The following is a 22,021-nucleotide window of genomic DNA, read 5'->3' as shown; positions in this document are numbered from 1 at the left end:
AGACATGATCTCCCTTTCTTTCATCTTTACATGCCCAACAGAGAGAGGAAGCTCTCAGGAATGGGCTGTTCCTTACCATCACGGCCAGAGTGGAGAAGATGCTCTCCCAGGTCACAGCCAAACAACCCTTCCTTCTCCTTCTCCTTCTCCAGCTCCCGCTGCTTCGGTTCCCTTGGGCGGGCCTTCACGAAGGAACGAAGGAAGCTGAGGAGCTTGCCACGCTTCTTTGGCACTGCACAACAAAAGGAAGAAACCAGTTCATTTCAGGTTGGGCTCAGTGGGACCAGGCTGAGCGGAAACACATGCTACAGAGCGCATAAAAGCGGCAAGAACATTGCCAACACTGCATTCTACAAGGATTCGAGCATTTGCCCAAGCCCTCATTCTCACTGCCTACAAAACAGCAGCCCTATGCCCCGTGGGATGCAGGAAGGATCATCAACACAGAGGAGAACGTGGGATGGATAAAGGAGGTATTCAACACAGAACACACCCAGAAAAAGACTCCATGTGACTTCCCCGCGCCATCACATGTAACATCCGTACCTGGCTTTGGCGCTGAATTGATGAGGGCCTCAGGAAGTTTTCCACTAATGAGCTCCACGCACTCTCCAGGGAAAAACCCAACCTGGAACAAGAACAAAAAGAGGGATGGAATACTGAGTGCAGCATTTTTTCAACTGTTGCACCAAGAAAGAATGGCCTGCAGAAAAGTAACCCTCATTCAACATTTGCAGCCAGAAGACCTACAAAAGCAATACTTGGTTCAGCACAAGAAGGCTCTGTCCTCCGTGCTTGTACAAAGGACAGAGATGGTCAACTTCTGACTGCGTATGGAGCACGAGAGGCTCTTGCTTCTAAGTCACATGAGGAGACAGTTTCCCACCCAAGCCCAGAGCCAAAGGGAAAGTCCTCTGACAGCGACACAGGGAAACTGTTGACGTCCAGAAGCCACCCTGTGCAGGCAGAGCAGCTCGAAGCTGACGTTCCTGACTCGACTGCAGTTGTGCCCAGGAGTCTGAAGCTTGTGCCTACCTGAAAGCCATGCTTGCCTCTCCACCAGGGGCTCTGCTCCTTTGCTGGCATAGCAAGAACGCACACCAGGTCTCCCACCTGCAAGAGATTGCAACATCAATCCCAGCGTCAGCACAGCTGGGAGGAAAGCACAGCTGAAATGGCACCCTTCTTCTGCACTGCCAAAGAGCGCACAGCTTGAGAGCAATTGCACCGGGGCAGCTCTTCAGGCATTTCCCGTGGGAAAGCTGAACGTGGAGGTACAAGAGTCACTGCCTTACACACCACACAGATGAGGATATTCCTCATGATTCGTTCACACGTCCCTATACTCTTCTGTCCGTGACAACAAGGAATGCCTTCTTTAACTGCTTACCTCCAAGGAGAGCTCATCCGCTGCCTGGGCAACGTAGCTCTTGATCACGTGGGCAGCAGCAATAGCTGGAATATTCAAAGATGACTCCTCACGGACCAGCAGGGGCTTCCCCTGCTTCTCAGGCTGAAACAGAGAGCACAGGCCATGGTGAAGAGGTGAGGACAAACAAAGAGGATCTCAGGGTGACGTAACACTAGCAAGGCAATGAAGCTTTTAAGCTGACATCTTTAGTGACACCAAGAGAGCCGGAAGGATGCTCTCTCTCTTGAAAAGCAGGAGAGCACACCGGTGGCTCACACTGCTGGCTCAAGGCAGGGAACAGAGACCAAGCAGAGCTTCACACTGTACCTCCGTCCATGCCCGGTCAGGCCCACGGCTGATCTCGCTGCTCGCGATGCCCATCACAGCAGGCGCGACAAGCTGCAACAGAAAAGAAACACATTTCCTGTGCTCACACAGCACTGGATTGAGAGTCTTCTTCAGAACTACTTCTAGAAACAACCACTCTGTGCAGTCTATTCAAACGGGACAGCCGTTGCAATACGCAGCATTGGACCAAGTCGCTGTCCCTCTGCTAGCAGATGGGGACTCTGGCACAAAGCAGCAGATGCATTTGCCCGCAGCACGCTGAGAGCACAGTAGCAGGCCAGGGAGATGTGTCACTGCTGGGGCTGGAGCTGCTCCCCAGCCCCCGGCACCCAGCAGCAGCCTCACCACCAGCGCCGGCCGCAGCCTTGCCCACGCATTTCCTCTGCCTGCATGCCCACTGCGCTCCCTACCGCTGTCGGGCACACTCACACAGCCAAAGCATGCACGCTTGTGCCCCTGGCTCATGTTGTGCAGCTCTGCACAAACTGCGGCTAGGGCTCTTTGCCTAAGGGATTGCCTTCCTTCACACTAGCTGCTCCCAGCACTACAGGCAGCATCCTGCTGAGGGTTGAGCTGGAGAGGAAGTGGAAAAAACCCACACGTGACCAGAGCTGCATTTCAGCTGGACGAGGCTGTGTTACTACACACGGTGTGACTAAACACGGGCTGCTGAACCATGTGGCAATACAAAACATGGCACGTACCTGGCAAGAGATCAGAACAAGGGAGAAGAAGATCCTCGAACCCGCAGCCGTTCCTTGTCACTTTGCTCTGATCTTCCGCGAGCAAAAGCTGCACCAAGGGAGCAGGAGGAGGGTGGGGAGGGGACAGAGAAAGAGCAGGTCAGTGAGCCTCCACAATTGAGCAAGGAAGGCGAGGGAAAAACCGTGGGACAAATGCCACCTTGATGGATGGCTTTGGAAGTGATGGCCTGGGGGGAAACGGTTTCTGACAGTCCAGGCTAAGCAATATGATCCTAGGAGCTCCGCCAGCCAGCACTTCTCAAGCCCTCACTGCCCACCCGTCTATCCCACACCGTCTCAGCTTACCTACAAGGCGCTGCGCAAGACGGGATGAAGACAAAGGGACTCAATCAGTGCACAAGTGCAACAAGCCACGTACTCACGCCGAGCTCAAGCGCTCCAATGAAGGGATGCAGCACGCGCTGCTCCTCCCCTCATTCTAGCCGCTTATGACATCACTAAGGGTCACCCGGCTGCTCCACCATGGACGGACAAGGTGGGGAGGCAAGACCACGTCACAAGACCACAGGATTCCAACAGGGCACCCCAGCGTTCGAGAAATCAGTGCATGGTTGGAATTGCATCCCAGCCAAATCCTGGAGAAGCTGGCATGGGGTTGTCGGGACCAAAGTGCAGGACCCGGAGCTTGGTGCTGTTGAGTCTCTTGCTGGGCCTATGGCAAATCCACACTAGGGTCCTTCTCTGCATCCACGGGCGGCTTAGAGCAGCCATCTCTTTCACCTGGATGGAAATAAAGGAAGAGAAATACATAGTACTACTACTAGACTGCTTCGACAGTTTCTTTCCCGAGTGCATTTTTGCCTTTTGGCTTCCGTGACGACCTCATTTCCTCCTCCTTTTCTTTGGGGGGAAGCTGCCCCCAGTGCCTGAGCTTCACATGAAACATGACACTAAGACAAACGCTTGCCCTGCGTGCAGGGTGGCTGTGCTTTGCCAGGTATACTAGCGGGCTAGGAAGCGTCATGTGGCAGCTCCAGGCCCAGTCTGCATTCAGTCACTGTGGCCACAGCTGCTGCCTCACTGCCAGAACGTATCCGAGGATACAGATGGACGCAGGCACTCCTGCTTCTTCTGCAAAGCCCTCCTCTGCACAGCCCGTTAGCTGCTTCTCACTGCTGTGCCAACCGGGCTCCCCTTTACAGCAGCCCTGGGATAAACACGCCTGTACTCTTCCGTGCAGCAGCAAGCTCCAGGGATGAAGCAGCACAGAGGAAACCAACAGAATCTACTGCTGCTGAATCCACCAGCTCCTTCTGCCCACCAAGAGTAATACCAAAGCACAGAACACAAGTGGGATAAGCGCATCTCGCACGCGGACAAAGGGAATCAAAACAGCTCCTTCGAGAAGAGCTCGTTGGGTAAACCCAGCCTCAGAGACACAAATGCATCTGGTTCCAGTAAATATTTCGGAACCTTGTTGATGAAACGCTGTTCAGTTGCTTGGAGAGCACGAAGCATGCTGTGTTGACTGGCACAGCAGCGCGATGCCCAAGCTGAGCACGCAAACCTCCCCAGCACCCCTGGCCAATGCTGCCAGGGAAATGCACGACCTGCAGCCCCACACGGCTCGCTGCACGGACACTGGGGGGCTGTCTTAGTCTCAGGTGGGATCCATTTTTCTTCAGTGTCTGCTATGATGCTACAACAGTGAGAACACTCTCGTGTTTATAGTTTCTGAGAAGCAGACCTGGACAGAGCCAAGGCCGTTCTCAGCAAAGCTCTCAAGAAGGAGCTGGGAGGAAACCAAATGAGGACAGCTGATGTCAACGGGCCAAAGGGATATTCCATACCATATGACATCAGGTGGAAGGGGTTATGGACGAGGTGGGAGCTCATCTCACTCTCTTCCTCTGCTTGCCCATTGCTTGGGAGGTGCTGAGCCACTGCTTCTACATCACTTCTTACATACATTCATATATATATGTGTGTGTGTGTGTGTGTGTGTGTGCGTGCATCCATTACTTCTGTCCTTTTCTCTACCTTTGGAAAGAGATTTCTCTCAACACATGAGTTCCACCTTCTTTTTTTTTCCCCCATAATTCTCTCCCCCATCCCACCGGGAAGGGGGGATTAAGCAAAGGACTCTGTGGTGCTCCACCACACGAGGGCTGCAAAGCAATGGCAGCAGACGTGCAGTGCACTGTCATAAGTGCACATGTACATAAGCAGATGCTCTCATCCACACGTGCAAATCTGAGGGCGAGTAGTAAAAGGCTCACTGGGCCACGGGCAAAGCAGGGAGCAGATGGCAGGAAACAGGAAGGAGCTATAGGAGTTCAAGACCAGCTCTCCTACACCAAAGACAGGGAGAGCTGAGTCAGCACCACGGGAGGACTTACAACACAGCTTAACAGCTTGCAGAGACCTGAGGTTGCCAAAAGAGGCTGCCAGGGTAACTCTCACCAGTCTTTTGCAGGGCTGTTACAGATGCTTCTGATGCTGACTTCCATAGCCCTGTGTCATTGGTAGAAAACCCAGGTGACAAATGCTCAATTGGTCTGGGTAACGCTTCTATGCTTCCACGGTTAGGACTGAAACAAAAGGAAAAAAAAAAACATGAAACCCTATGACATTTGCCTCTCTATTGCTGCTGTCAGCGTGACATCTAAGATGAGCATTACGCGGCCCTGCACCCGACTGAAGATTCATCCAAGTCTGTGTTCCACACAGCTCCATCCCAGTGCCAAGAAGAAACCCGTACAGAGATGTCTAGATGATTCTTTGTGCAGATACAAGTGCAGGTGCATGTGCATTCTCTACAGCAAGAAATAGCAATTTCTCAAGCAGTACGACGGAAGGTCAGTGGAAAGGAAATATAGGATGAACTCTTTTCATATAAAAAATCCTTGCTAAACCTCTCCCCAGCAAAAAGGAAGCCTGCTGGGCATTGTTAGCAGCAGTTCCCAGAACATCTTGCACCACAAAATGCAGCACGCTCCTTTTTTTCCACAGGCCCCTCGTTTCTCTAAGCAGCATCAAATACCCTCCACTTCAAATACACCCATCAGATAATGAACAGAGCTCAGAAGGGGTTAGGAGTAGAGCGACACACAGCTCCGCTTCGCGCTGAGGGCAGTTTTGGCCCTCCGAGCTTGCCGTAGCCACCCTGCGCTCTGGCGCCGGCGGACCGGAAGTACTCGTAGTCACTATGGCAGCCGCCTGCGGGGGGTTTGAGCTGCGAGGCTGTGGGGAACGGTGCCTTTTGAGAACGGTGTTTTTCTGAGCGTTTTATCTTCACCGGGTGGTTTTCATCCTCGATGTGTCGAATGAACGGTGATGGAGAGCCCACAAAATTCCATCCGCCCCGAAGCCCGTCATTATTGACAAGCAGAAGCAGAGAGAGGAGAGGAGGTAGAAGGGGTAGGCCGCGGTGGGGGCCGCCCTCAGATTCCTCAGGGCTCTGAGGCATTGGTACTCGAAAAGTGCGTGTCGGAAGGTGACAGAGACACGGGCCCTGCCTCTGCCTTTGCCTCACATCTCGAGGTCAGCTGGGAGCTGAGTGCAGGTATTCCTGTTTGTGAAATGGAATTCCTCTTGTGCTAAGCATTTTTCATGTCTCCGAAACCCACCTGCACTGCTTTAAGCGGCACAGTGTTTAAAGTGGCGGTGCTGCCTCTGAGAGGAGAGTGACGATGTGATACGTTGCACACTGGGGGTATTGGTCAACAGTTGGCTGCACGTACACAGCAGTGTGCCCAGGTGGCCAAGAATGCCAGCAGCATCCTGGCCTGTGTCAGAAATAGTGCAGTCAGAAGGACTGGTGAAGCGATCTGCCGGCTGTTCTCAGCACTGGTGGAACTGCACGTCCAGTACTGTGCTCAGTTTTGGGCCCCTCACTACAAGAAAGGCACTGGGGCTCTGGATCGCGTCCAGAGAAGGGCAACAGAGTGGTGAAGGATCTGGGGCACAATAGTATGGGAGTGTCTGAAGGAGCAGGGATTGTTCAGTCTGGAGGAGATTCAAAGGAAACCTCATTTCTCTGCACCACTACCTGAAAGGAGGTTGTGTCTGGGTGGGAGTCAGCTTCTCCTCCCAAGGAGCAGCAGGAGGACAAGAGGTGATGGCCTTCAGTTGTGCCAGGGGAGGCTCAGGTTGGATACTGGGAAAAATGTCCTCTTGAAATGCCCAGGCAGGTGGTGGAATTGTTGTCCCTGGAGATGTTCAAGCCATTCCCTGGCTCTGAGGCCAAGTCTCCATGCTGTCTGAAACACAGTGACCCCATGCAAATAATCTGTTGGTAGTGGCCCTCTGGCCAGTACTGTGTCAGGAAGCGTGCCTTCAGCTTAGCTGCCAGACTGTTGAACTCCAGAGCATAAGGAGATTTCTATGGCACGGTATAATTCATCGGAGCAGAAGAGAGTTTTAAGAGTCCCCTTAAGCTTTGCCAACACAAGATAACCACTTGAATGTGATGTCTCCTGTAGGCTCTCTTCAGCTGTTTGTAAAAAACAGTAGGAAAAAAATTATTATCTTTTACTATCAAGTGATGAAAAAAGTGTTTTTTTCATCTGTGTCTCATTTAGACCATGAAGAAATTCCTGTAAACAAGGCAGGAGTTTAATTTTTTAGTGGGAATGTAGGCGAAAATTTAGTTAACTTTCTGACTGCTACCGGGATTATATCAGGATGGTGAGCAGTCACCTGGGGTTTCTGCAGGGCTCCATTTCAGAGCCAGATGGAGGACTGCATCGGGGGAGGGTCAGGGTGGAAAAGCTTCTGCACCAGAGGTTGACCGTGCACAAAATATGCCAGAGTTCAAGGAGCATTTGGACACCACTCTCAGACATGATAATACAGATGCCTCTGTATTACACTGTGCAGACAGAACAGCCAGCGCTATGGAAACTTAATGCTACTGATGTGGGGGGTGGAAGGAGCAGTTAGCAAGATGTGCATCTCAGAAGGTCTGGCAGACTGGTAAAAGAATGCTATCCAACTTAGCTTACAGGGAAAAGGAGGAACGGCTGCTGTCCTATTCTTCTTTCCTTAGTAAGTAACAGAGTTAGAAGCGTAGAAGAGAGTTAACAGCATATCAACTTAAGGACGGTGTAATAAATCAGTGTTATTTAGGTATATGAACAAACGTAACAGCCACACAGCCCCCAAATCCCTTTTCTCCCACTGGTGTCCTAGTAGTACCTTAGTTTGCTGACAGGTCGGGCTGCTTTCTTCTCTTAAAGCAGCACTTGTCTCATTGCTTTGCTTCACAGTCAGAATTCTGACCTTCTGACCTTTTAATACCTTTTTTCTTTTTTTAAAAAAATCTTTCCCTCTAGCTGCAGGTCAGAATGAAACCTCAACCATGGTCAAAACGGTGGGAGAGGCCGAAATACAACATAAAAGGAATAAAATTTGAGCTACCCGAGAAAAAAATGAAGGAAGCACGGAAGTGGAAGCAGCCCTGACTGGAATTCGATATGCTGCAAGAATACGATACTTCAAAATAGAGGAATAAATATGGAGGGAAGTGAATGAAGACCTGAAGAAGTAACAGCTTTGAGTTCAATGTAAGAATTGTCAGTTTTCAAGTTTCGTATGCAAATAAAAGACAGTGAAATTTCAGCAGTTCTCGTCTGAATGTTAAACTGTCCCTTCCTGAAAAGAAACATTCCCTTTTCTGACCAGTGTTACAGTGTGTTCAGCCCTGCTTCTGCCTTCCCTTCTAAATCACAGCTAATAGAAGAGGTTTGCAGTTATTGTGTTGTCACTTCCAAATAACTGTTTCTTCTGCCTTTGCCAAGTAGACAGGGGCCAATTGTGAAAATGCTTCACTCAGTAGTTTCAGAAGGGGGCTATGGCAGGGAAGCAGATGTACAGAAGCCCAGCTGGACAATCTGAGAGTAAGTGCTGCTTAGCTGTCCTGTAAAGGCACTTTTGAAATGACATCTGATAAAGCACCAATAGTAACCTGACAACAAAGCAGTAATACCAACGTCTTGAAACCAGCTTGCAAGAATGAAGCCAGATTAGCTGTTACTCCAGTCAGATTGTGTGAATGGGTGCAAGGTTCACCACAAAGTGGCACAGTAGGTTCTCAAAGATACTCAACTGGGATGGGGCTTCTGAGCTCCAGTAAAAATCGCCTTCCCCTGCTTACCAGTCATGACAAGTGACGTCTGCAGCCACTGGAAGAAGCCTCTACAGAGGTAAAGTGTGACAGAAACTATTCCAATTTCATAGCAGCACAAGACTAATTTCTTCGGGAGCAACTTTCAACATGAATAAGGAAGCAGAGGAGACAAAAGCAAGCACGGAGATCACATGCTTCAGCTGATTACCCATCAGTTGTATTTTCTTTGCACTCAGGAAAGTAGAAGTGCACAATTACTTACAGCAGAACTCCTAAATCCTGCAGATAATGAAGCGCCAGCAGTGCCACAGTTTTTTTCCATACTTCACATAACATTCCTGTCGTGCTCAAGACTTGAAAGCGTTAAAAGTCTCATTAACACAAAAACATCTTTACTTTTCAAAATAATGGTTTTGCTTTTATTTTAAAAGTCATTGTTGTCTATAACACTGATGAATGCAATTTACAATTAAAATAGTTTACAAAAATACATATTCTGTAATTAAAAAACAGAAAAACCATAGGGAATAGATACCTCCAAGAGTTAAATGGAGGACCCATAAATAGCATTTTAGAGAAGCAGGCAATAGCAAACTTAGCAGAATTTGTGGCGCACTGCTGTTTCTACAGTAAAACATCCTTTTTATTCTGCAGCAGTAATATTTACTGCACATATACGAAGTTACACAACATTAGAAATCCAACATGGGTACGGTGAAATGAGGTTTAATGGGTCTTAGAGGAAAGCAAAAGGTAAATGTCCTTAGAGAGCCAATTACTAGACGGTAACTGGAGTTGTTGTTCTGCTCGTCTGATAAATGAGGGTGGGTGACAACTCCAAGTCTGTGCACAAAGTCCAGTCTGTATCTCAAGTACAAAGCTCCACTACAAATCATACTCTGGAGAAGAGTAAGCGTAGTTAAGACGTTCTCCTGTGCAACTTCTTACCTTCCTAAACACCCGTTTACCATCAGTAGATGTTCATAGATAAGACTTCTCACTGCACACAGAATTCCTGCTTCTGTGTCAGGGTCAAAAAGCTATGAAGAACTCACTGTGAGTTTGGTAGAGCTATCTCATTAAGTGGACAATAAGTTAGAGTTCAGTGACTTCCGAGTCAGAGTGATTTGGTGTGGTACTGAAAACAGCTTGTGAAGTTGTCTGCTCACCAGCAGTGGTAACGTTACAGGCACTTACTGCAGTCATCCTTCCCAAAAGAACAAAGCAATGAGGCTTCGTCGTATTTCAGAACACCTGCACTTCACACTGACCATTGCGATTCTGTCTAGGAGTAGATGGCATCATAAGACATCTGGAAAAAAAAAAAAACCAAAATATTTCACAGTAAAACAACCGTAGGCAGTCCACTCATTAAACGTTACCACTTTTTTTAGAGTGAGCATCAGGCTTGTTTCAGTAAAAGAACTGCTGCTTCAAAGAAATCCTTATTTCCCGATCACAGATTTAAGATGTTCCCATTTGCACTCTTCAGTGAGCTCTTCAGCAATACGCAGAGCCTTGACTTTCACCAACAGGAGAACAACTTCTTCAGTTTCATCGCTATTACAAAAACAAGTTGACATAGCAACACATTCACACCTGACTTCAAAGTCAATAAAGCTAAAACGTGCCTTGAGCTACACTGACCACTAACTGCACCCAACATCTAGAGCCTCAAACTAGCCTGAACTAGTACTGCAAAAGCAATCCATTTTACATTATGGATTGCATCTTTAGTTCTACGTAGATGTTGGAAGTACATCACTGAAAGTGTTAAATGGATGAGACTTGAGGAATTTAAGAATCATAGAATCATTAAGGTTGGAAAAAAAACACAAAGATCATCTAGTCCAACTGTCAACCCATCACCACCATGCCCATTGAACCACGTCCCTAAAAGAAATACTAACATAAAGATTATGAGGAAGTGCTGCATCCCAAAGAACATGTTGTTTGTTACCTGTGGTTACTCCTGTGAAGCATACGTGCTCACTGAACCAAATGCTGGCAGAAGTTCACTGACTCGGGGAGAGTTGACCCACTTCTATGATTTTGGAACCACCTTTCTGGGAAGCATGCAACCACCTGTTCACCCAGAGAGTATTTTGAAAGAAAAAATAGAAAGAAAAATAAAAGGCTTTCAATAACACTAAGTCACACCACTTCTGGCAGACTTCTCCTTTTGGCTAGTTCAGTTATTACTGGCAGTGTTTACTCTTCAAAAAACAAAACCATCATTTTAAGCAGTTATTCCTAAAAGCCTAGGAACCAATGCTTGCTTTGAAATTCTTTTATACACCAAGGTCATTAAAAAACAAAGAAACAAACAAAAAAAACAGCTTTAAATGTTAAATAATTACACTTCAGACTACATCAGTCCCCATGGAAATAAGACCTTTCACCTCTTTACACTTCTCTATGTTTTCTGGCCCTGGTGGTGTGTTGAAGAGGTTCAGAAGAAGGTAACGATTCAGCAGCTTGCTCAGTCCCACACCACGGACTGTGTCTTCCTATACAGTCCCATCCCCAAGGAGAACCTTGGAGAGCACCTGCAGTAATGGAGAAACAGAACATGCATATCTGATGGCTGAGGGTGCATTAGAACCTCCTTTTTAAACTTAAAAGATACCATGTCCATCCAATCTCAGTACTCACAAAACAGGATTTATTCTCTCCAAGCTTACTGCCAATTAGTCACTAAAAAACTACAGATCATAAATAGTATTTTGAAGTAGATTAATTCTACATGTGCCTATGAGCTGTACCCTCATACATACACACAATCATCTCCCAAGGAAAGAAAGAGCATGTTAGCCTTCCAATTGGTTAACAATTTGCTAACATACGCTACATAAGATTAAACACCACCAGCCTCATAACACAGGTAAGGTTGATAGCCTTGATCCACAGCAGCAAAAAGATTCTTTTGTACTTGACTTCAGTATTATTCGTTAGCAAGAGTTGTCTTCAGTTACCTGTTATCACTGTAGAAATGACTATTTAAAAAGACTTAAGCCCAGCGTAAGAACATGGCTGGTCTCCCCCTCAACACAGAATGGTTAATGTCAAGGTAACTGTTAACCTCAAGGTAGTTCACCCACACAGACACAGTACGTGATCTTAGCAGTCACCAGTCAGAAAGCAGTCGCAAAGCCCACGACTACCGCATACTTCTCTGGAGTGTTTGGCAGGACACTTCCTTTTGACTGCATTAGCTGCTAGGAAAGTTAGACTGTATGATGGCACAAACATCAAAACCTCATCAACTGTACTTCCTCATTAAAATAGTTCCTGTCCTGCTTCTCGCCCAGCCCTTTGTGAGTACACTCCCATACAATTTCTGGGCATGGTTTAGAGGACATTCCCGATAGGCAGCCTGCAGATGATCACCTGCTTTGAAAGACAGCACCAGTAGGGGCTGCACAACGGCAGTCTCAAGCACAGATAAGTCACACTAATAAGCTGCTGAACAGATCCAAAGAGTTTAATGAATGACCCGCAGTACTACTTACTCTGGGGTAAACAAATTCACGACTTCACTCCAGAAAAAAAAAAGAGTGGCAAACTGTCAGAAGATCCCCAACACAAACGCATTTTCAACTGTTCTGCACATCACCACTTCTAAAGAGAACCCTGACAGTGAGGATGGAAAACCAACTGAAAGGAGAAAACTTCAATCTGCAGGGAAAGACCACCGGTCTCGCTTTTAGAAACTTGCAGGTATTTGACAGGACATTTAAATCAGGCAATACACAATCTCAGAGGGTGATACCAGAATCTTATGTCTCTTTCGTGTCTGACAGGTATCAGCACTAAGCTCCCTCTTGTCTTCCCTGCATCTGTCCATGACAAACCCTTACACAACACCTTGCCCCAGGAGTGAATATGGCAAGTCCTCAACATTCCCAAAGTCCCTGATTTTTCTACAGGAATGTGCAACATGGCAGCAGGAAGCCTATGCAGAGCTGTCACCATGGCCTTGTTAGCACACACAGCAGGGGAACTGGGACGTTAATGTGTTTTCCTGCATCTAAACCTCATCTGTAGTACGAATCCAAACACACTCATAGAGGAAACGGATCTAAGAGGGAATTGAATCACAGGCATTCAGACATTCCTAACTCAGCACTTTAGACTGAATAAAGCTATACTAATACACTTATACGCACATGCAGGGATTCTATTCTACAGGAGCAACATGGGCACTGTATGCACATACTGAGGAAACAGACCTATCCACAGAGTGCCAATGACTGATCTCATGGAAGGTTAGCAGGAACAGATGATGAAATTAAAGTCTCTTGACTACGTATCAGAGGTGGGTGAGCATAAATAGCTCACTGACAAAAACAGCTAACCTTCCTATTAAAATACATTAAACTCTCAGGAATCAGATTCAACTGAAGATACATTTCCTCAAAGACGACAGTCTACTTTTAACTAAAATGCTTTTCACAGACAAGATCGGTGCTTTTTCTTTACCTCAACAGCTGACCAAAACCGTCTGCCTTGGAATTTTGAACATGGCGATGACTTGTCTTCCACAGTGCTGGTCAGAAAAAGAAGAGGTAATAAGGATTTTGCTTGACCTTAAAGTAAGACAAACAGACAATTCATCTCTTAAACACCGATGAATTACAACTATGGGATTCTTTCAGCAGTGACAACCAGAATAAAGGTCTAAGGAAACAGCTGTTAACTGAAACTCCTTGCAATACCCAATGGAATTAGCAGTTGGAAACACTCGAGTATGTGTTTAATGGATTCTCAGCAAAACAGCACTGCTTGTAACCAGACAAACATGCTGCATCAGGCTTAGCAACACTCTTCTCCCAGCTGTGTCTTAACCCCACATCTACCAGACTCTTACCAGTTATCCCCTCTCTAAGAGTGTCCAGCAATAAGCATCAGCAATATCAACTATTTCAGGAAAGAAAGGAGGAGTCAGGAGTAGAAGGGGGAACAGACCACCACAAATAACACAAGCCCTCAGATACTCCAAGTGAAGATCACAAAACCAGACTCTGGGCTGTGCCTCATAAACTAAGAACTTTCCATTTATGAAAGCTTTTAGTTACAGGAGCAAAAAAGCATTAAGTTGACTGCGTAGGTACTCTTGTCAGTTACTCTTGGTATCTATTCCTACAATGAAACAGTAGAAGGCACATTTGTTCCGTTTGCTCATGGATGTCTACAATATGTTTCACCCACGCTTCTGGGGAAAAGGTACAGAAAAATAGAATAAAGGCCAAAAAAAGAGGTTAGGTTCCAGGTAGACTTGGTGGTCTTTAAGGTCTTTTCCAGCCTGAGCAGTTCTATGATTCTATGACTAAAAATAAAAAAATTAATAAGTAAAAAAATAAATTCCCAGGGACAGCTTACTTTTTCGGATACAGAGGGATAAAGACATCTTCCTCTACAGACTGCTTCATCCTCAGGACAACCGTGTTAATCAAATCCTGCCAAAAAAAGAAAAAAGGAAAAATATTAACACATCCTCACAAGAAAAGGATCTCACCTTCCACTTACAACGGCATTAAAGACCTGTGAGCAAGTCTCAGCTTTAACCATCTTTTTCTTTTTCTTTTTTTGATAAAATCCTCTTGGATAACGAGATTGATGTATTTTCCAGCTATGAAGTTCTATCAAAAAAACCACAACAGAACACCACAGCTACTATACAAACAGAATCTTACCTAAAGCTTCTTCCTGAAGTCAAGTGTGGCGACTGCATAAACGTTTGTTATTATTTCTTTTCATACTAAGGGCCTAAACATCAACTTAGTTTCACCTACTTTATGCTGGATAAACTCCCAGATTTACATGAGAATAAAACCAGAACTGGGCTAAGTGTACGTTACAGTGAATATTTACAGTGAAGTGCATACACCGCATCAAGAACTTCCTTCCCCATTACCACAACAGCCTTTACCTGTTTTGTCTGACTGCATTCCCTTCTGGACAGGACCTGTTTTTCAAACACGTTATCGCAAAGCTGTGTAAGGTTCTCAGTCTGTGAAGTCGATAAAGGATCCCACACATTCTTGGCAAATGCTGAAAAATAGGAATTATTTCATTCATGATATCCAAGTGGCTATCTGCTCTAGTTTCAAGGAAGTAAACAGTCAAAAAGCTAAACCTTTCATTTGCAGTAACCTTAACAAGTAATTGTAACTATCAACATCATTTTACATTACCACTTATTTAAGGTTTCATTACCTAGCTGCAGTGAACGTCCTCAAGACAACCTTAATATACCTGTAATTTTTGGCAGGATAGTTTTTTCAATCACTCTAGGCAAAACTTCTTCATCAGGATCATCATCTCTTTTTGATTCAGACGGCTTTTTGGCATCGCTGAATCCTTCTACAGCTCTGAACCAGGGCATCTCTTTCAGGTCTGTAGAATTCTGCTGAAAGATCATACCCATTAGGTGTTCAGCTGTCAGGATTGAGTGAAAAAGCTCCATGCAAAAATATATCTAATGATACCAAAAGATTCTCATTTAACAATTTCACATGGATTCTAATCACTGAATGGACCAAAGCAGCAAGCTAAAACTGAATGTAAAGCTATATTTCAGAGGGTAGGGTTGTCAAAATGTCAGCAAACAGCTCCACATTAATAAAGATGCAAGAGATTCATATGCAAGCAACCTGACAAGAGGAAAAGATGTCCTCCTTCCAGTTAACAACACTTATCTCAAGCTCTGGAATGCCTCTATAACCCACGGCAAAGCTCCTGTACAGAAGTCTTCCCTGCAAGCAGCATACCCCCGTCCTGTACTCTGGCAAAGCCCTTTTTAGGAAAAAAAAAAAATACAGAAGACCACAAAAGACTTCTGCGGTTTTGAACAACTGCACAGATTGAAATACCCATTACATTTCATATTTTGTATGTCTCTTAAAAGCTCAGACAGGAAAATCCTCCTTCTGTTATTCAGCAAATACGCATCGTGCCTCTCCCAGCTCCTCGTGACCTGCTCACTAAGGCAGTTCAAATCTCAATTTGAAATACATTCCAACTTTGGACAAAAAACTGATTAAACTAAAGAAGCCTACAGTCTTATCTATTCTTCCTAAGGCATTGGTCAAAATTGTTTGAAAGCATCAATTCTGTGCTGTAGAAAATAAACAATATACCATTCAAAAGGAGTATTTCTTCACTCTCCCTTGAAAATCCTTCTCAATACGGGAGGAATTTTGCTCTCATATCCTGACCAACCTTTGCTCTTCTGGAATTCAGTCACCTCTGTCAGAGCCAGTTCTTCATCACTCGGCATGCCTTCGTGGTGACCAGCTGTTTGTGAACGCTCTCTCAGCTGCCGCCTGCAAGTCCTGCATTCTGTAATGAACTCAGGTGAGTTATTCACCATGTACATACGTAAAAGAAAGCTCAGTGATATACTAAGAACACCCGGTGAGAGCAATAGCCTAAGGAAACACAGTGAGGAAGCAGAAGTAAGGATGCAACCCTAGAGACACAGACTGTAACAGTAAGGTACTTTGTGAGCTGCCAAAGGACATTAAAAGCATCTCTAACGACCTTCACTTCACCACATTCATACTAGGAACTCCCCCCACCTGAAACACCAAACATCTAACATGGTACTCCATACTATCCCTGCCAGAGGTAGTCTGTAAGAAACTACTGCGCTCTCAACAGTCCGTCATCTCAGTTCTATGTAGCTTATGCAACAACTTGCATAGAAACTGAGACTGCATCCAAGTCTCACTGGGGCTAAAAAACGTTAGTCCTGGCACCACATACCATAAGAGCATGCAAAATCAACAAGAAAATTGTATTTATACCTATCATTTGCATAGCATACCTCTTGTATGTAATTATTGACATTACTTAACGTTAAAGGTTAACAGTGACCAGTGTAAAGCACAGTCAGTATTATCAGTGAACTGTAGGACAGCTGTGGCTGCTCCCTCGTGCAGGGGGATTGCCAGGTCACAGCCTGAACCGGGAGGTGAGCACCTGAGTGAGCACAGGGAGGGACCCCAGATCCACCCTTCCTCTCTGCCCTTCCTGGTGACGCTTCCAGCTGTGCTTCCCAGAGTGCACACACACTCAGAGTCTGCATGCTTTGCACCCACCCCACCTGCACACCAGTTAGAACCAGAAAGGGCTACATCCCCGAGCTCACTCTTCTCAAGCTGCTGCCAGTTATCAGTCAATCCTTCCTTGTCCTCCTGTTCTACAGTGCCTGCGTCCCAAACAAAGGCTCCACATCACCTTCGTTTGCTTTACACCTTGTAACAAGTGATGGAATACCAGCTCACCGCTTCCCAGTCCTGGATGGAAACGGACAGTGCCTACCACACTCTGTTCCCAACAATGGAAAAGGCAAACTGAGCCTGCATGTTAAGTTCCAGCTTCCAAACTTTACACATTATTGCATTTAGATTTCAATAGTCAGCTCCCTGCCGTCTCCTGTTATTTGTGTCCCCTTGTATGTATGTCCCAAACTACCCCTACTGATTCTTCAGTTCTACAGAGAAGTAGAAGCCAGAAGCATTTTCTGCTTGGGCTGTTCATCTGTATCAGCGTCAGCTGGCTTCAGTGCACACAAGACACAAAACCAGCTGCCCCTACTGACATACTGCAGCATAAGAAAACACAGCATTTCCATCAAATACAACCAGCAACACAACAGTTCAAAGCTCTCTTAAACGCTCAAGTACAGGTTAATTTAATTATACCAATATTATAATTTTTATATATATATATATATAATTTATACCAACTTAATTTAAGCTGCAGGCACAGAAGCATATCAGCACTTACCTTGTGCTCATTGCCCAACACAAACGATCTGAATCGTCTCCTTACTAACCTTATAGCCCAAAAACTTATGCTTACAGCTCTCATTAGTTATTAAATGAAATACCCCTGAAAAGTTTACATTTCTTACAATTCTGCTTTTTAATTTTCTTAAAAAAAAACAACAACAAAATCTCCTTTGGTATCTCATACGATTACTCAGTTTGAGAAAGACTTTAACAGAACCCAGAGGCAGACTTTAATTTAACTTCCTTCCCTGAAGGGGGGAGCAGATTTCAATGAAAATAATTCAATTAAGGTGTTCTCCACTGTACCAGAAACTAAAAAAAAAGATAAAAACAGCCTTTAAAAGGTATTTCAGCATTTAACACGTTAAATACATCTGTAAGGCTTAACATGACCAAGCTATTACTACCAGACGTGTTCTCCCTCCCCTTCTTGTTACTTTCCAAATAGGTCTCCCACTCTCGATAGTCTTTCACATTTGATTGTACTTGAACTCCCCACATCACTTCATTCATTTCTTTCAGGTGATCAAGGCCAAAAAAAACCAACAACATACAATTCCACAGAAATATTTAGTCCACTTCAGTGGAAATTCTTTGAACACAAGCAGGCCAGCAGCAGTCTGTACAAAAGAGTATACATACACAGAGGTTCACACAAGTTAACGGCAGATGTTTGTGTTTCAGCTGCACGATGTCTGAACTGATCAGTACAGCTGCTTCTGGCTGCGTGAGCACTGAGAGGTGATGGGGATGGCTATCTCGGTAGCTGCAGATGCCTGACCCCACCTGTCCTCTCACACGCTCCCTTGCAAGTTCCCATCTCCACCCAGGACATCTCAGCTGCCCACTGCCTTGTCTGAACAGGCTGAAGAGCCACGACAAAAGGACTGACAGCCCCACCTGCCCTGAGTGAAGTTCTCCTTCCTTGGCAAACATAACACTGTGCCTACGCTCCTTTCAGAACCAGCAGCACGTAGAATAAAGCAGCAGATTCTTACAAGCAATAAAATGCTTGAGAAGTCCAAATGCTTCCCTGCAACAAAGCATTGCCAGGTAAAGTTAAAATCTGCAATGCTGTGCTAAACATTACAACAAGCACAATACACAACTAACCCCAAAACCCTTCAATATTCGCAAGAAGGAATAAGACTCCAAAGCTGTCATCAGCTGTGACAGAATGAACACTGCAGCAATTAACACTAAAAGCAGTACTTACCTTTCAGCCAGTTCCTTTTTCATAGTTTCCAAGTTCACAGCTGGTAAGGAAACACGGGGACCAAACGTGGGTTTAGCTGGTTGAGATTTACACAGGGAAGCATTGCTATAAGTTTCCTAAGAGAATTGCAACACTTTCAACACATAGTTTATGCAAATTAAATATAAGTTTGTACACAACTGATGTAAGTTTTGCCTCTGCAGCTTTAGAGGTCAACAAAACATACCGTGCAAATGCATAAAGCATATGACAAAAAGATGTACATTGGAATGATCAGATTGGGCAATTTCTGTACAACACAAAAGGGAAAGCGTATATACAAAAAGCTGTGTACTTATGGTGTAAAATGCATACACCATTCACATCCATCAGTACAAAGCAATCTGTAATTTAGGGTAAAGCAGCCCTCCTCTCAGTCTGAAGACATTAATGGCTTCCCACAATATATAGCAGTTCAATATCAACAGCTGAAACCTAACAAGCAGTACAGTCTTTAATTTGAAAAGTAGAAATAAGCTACAGCCAAACAATGAAGATGAAGATAGAAGTTTCATTCTGACAACTTGGCTTGACTGTAATTATAACTTAAAGACTCCAACCACATCAACATAGAAATTAAATGACATTCTGCGTTCTAAAACAGCAGGAGACTGTAGGGCAGAATCTAACCCAAACACAGTGACTTGAAGTAATCAAGTCCATGACCAAGGTCTGCTGCTAAAAACTTCTGCAATCTTCTGGACAGCAAAAAGAGGGGTTTCCAGAAACAAACGGAGTATGAGGACCTAAGAACACCAGTTATACTGGATGTGAAGTTAAGGAGCAACCGAAAAGCCACATACGCTTGGCATGCAGTAAGTCTGCTTACTTCCAAAGGGCTGGCTGGCTCTGGTTGGTTGCTTTTTGTTTGTTGGTTTGTTTTTACCCCTTTCCCATAACAGTCGTAATGGGAGTGTGTGGAGAGCAGGAACAGCCCATGTAAACCTCAAGGACCACCAAGCATTATGCTCTTTTGTCAAGACCAAGAGCACAACTTTGCACTGCACTCTTCACTGGGCAAGTCTCACATTCTTCCGGACATCCATCAGTAAAAGAAAGACACAGCCTCTCTCTGGGAGAAAAGGCACCAACTCACCCACGCGTTCAGCCAGCCTACGACTAAGAGTTCTCTTTTTAGGAACAAAATGGAGATGATTCCTATCAGGCTCGTCCTCATCCTCTGAATCACAGCCTTCTCTTCTCTGAGAAAGCTGACGATCATTTGAAGCATCCAAGGGAAGATAATCAGCTCGGGTCCTGGCGAGGTGACGTCTCCTCCGAGCAGCCGCAATACAGCCTGCACTGGGGACACAGCCTGCACGCAAGGGAAACAACATCTGAGCCAAAGACTGAAAGCAGCACTCTATCACTCCGAGTGTCAATAACCACCACAATTCAGGAACACTGCGCAATTCTGAACTGAAAACACAATGTCTGTCTTATAAGCTTACCAAATTAAGCTTATAAATATATGAATATCAACGAATGGAAAGAGATCCTTATAGAATAGCTCTTAACCTGAAAACAGACCTTTTCCTTTCAAATAAATCAACATTCCGCTATTTTTCCAGCTCTTTCACAGATCAAGAAAGCTACACCAACCGAGTTTACAAAGGAATCCAAACTTTACTAACAAAACAGTAGATAAAGCTAATGTTAACCTCAAAGTGAATTATGAATCACTAAACAATTTTGTTTGCTGCTTCTGCATTCCTTCCACTATCAGAGGTTATAATTTCTAATCTACCTCCTGAAACTAATACAGAATTATGACAAACACCTGCAACCAAAAATACCAAGCAACCGTCACTATTCTTTCAAGACAGCCCTGGCTCAGCACAAACAACATGCTTAAAAACACCCAGGAACCTGGCCTGGTGATAACTCCTTCCTCCTCTGGGATGCGTTGGATTCATTCTCAGAGTCTGTGCTGTTGTAGCCCTCACTCAGTGAAGAATAACTCCCTTCTTTTGTTTCTTGAGCACCCTCCGTGTTGCAGTCCCAGGCTCCAGCTGAGGTCTTTCTGCTGTAAGAGAAAAAAAGGAAGACTCATTATTTCATTATTAAGACTCAGTTTCAGCTGCTGGAAACTGATGCACAGTGTACCTGGTAACCAGCAACCATTCAGACTACAAGGAAGCAATGGCTCGTCACAAACCTACCTCCACCTGACAGAGATGCCTCTGACCAATTAGAGTCCGGGGGACGGACAGAGCTGTCGCTGACCAATGAGAGCCCGGGGGAGGGACGGGCAGATGCTGCTCACGGGGAGCTTTTCCTGCCGCTGCTGGATGGTGATGCTGACAGGGCTGCAGATGCTCTGCAGGGCCAGCTCGTAGCTGGGAGCCACGAATGGACACGGCGGGAGAGAGGAGAGAGCTGGCGGGGAGCAGCCGAGGCATCCAAGAGCATCCAAAAGCAAGGCTCCTCCGTAACGAGGAGCCGAAGACACCGCGTGCGTAGGTGCGTACCCGAAAACGCGCATGCAAAACGCTGTGTGCGCGGTGCTGCATGCGCAGCGCGGTGCCGAGCCCGGCGGGTCCTGGGATGCTGCGGTGCCGGGGCCGCTTCACGCCCGTACCGCGACCGCCGATCTCCGAGCCGCTCGGGTTCCGCTGCTGCTGAGAGCGCTTTGAAACGGCCGGGGGACGGCGCGGGGCTGGGGGGGGAAGGGGACGTCTGCTGGTCCGCCGCGGCGGAGAGCAATTTGGATGGCGCCGGGCGCTCGGGGGCAGCTGTGAGCCGAACCGGTCCGCTCCCGGGATGGGCTCGGGCATCAAACATCTAATGGAAATAGATGAGGGGCAGCCTGGTTTAGAAGGAAGAGATCGCTGAGCCGGCGGTCCGAGAACCGGCAGGAGCGCTTACGAGCAACAGTTGCTGGTTTGGAGTCGTCGGGCGCATGCTCGCTGTGACCTGGAGGACTAATCACAATAGAGAGCGGCGGATGAGCTGCACAGAGCGGTTACGAAGCCACTTCCGCATTCCTACGCGCACGCGTTGTGCCGCCTGCAGGACTGAGCAGCGGACAGCGGCAGTTCCGCGCATTGGCCACGAGGTGGCGGCAGAGCCCGCGGAAAGAACTTGGACGGGATCGAGGGATTGCTAAAAGCTTTACGAAAAGAAAATAATAATAATAAAAACAAAAGATAAAAAAATTACTTTTTGCCAGCATCTGTTGCACTGTTTTTAAGTATTCACATACCAAAATATAACTGCCCAGTACATTTAACGACAACAAAATCAAAGCACGTTGGCAGAAAGCAGAGCGCCATATTGGTGTTCACTCAGCCTCTGTCTTCTTCGTGCTTTAATGTATTTCACAGCTACCTAATGTAAATCACAGCTACCTCTGGAAGACAGCCCGAGAGC

At 46.0% G+C, this 22,021-nt stretch overlaps 1 pseudogene; it reads right to left on the bottom strand.

Moving 5' to 3' along the window:
• The window catches only part of LOC112530752, a 584,651-nt pseudogene extending 563,225 nt beyond the window's left edge, over window positions 1–21,426 (bottom strand).
• Between the last annotated feature and the right edge of the window lie 595 nt (window positions 21,427–22,021).

This window comes from Gallus gallus, chromosome Z (genome assembly GCF_016699485.2).
Source record: "Gallus gallus isolate bGalGal1 chromosome Z, bGalGal1.mat.broiler.GRCg7b, whole genome shotgun sequence".
Lineage (NCBI taxonomy): Eukaryota > Metazoa > Chordata > Aves > Galliformes > Phasianidae > Gallus > Gallus gallus.
This window is presented reverse-complemented; position numbering and strand designations above follow the sequence as displayed.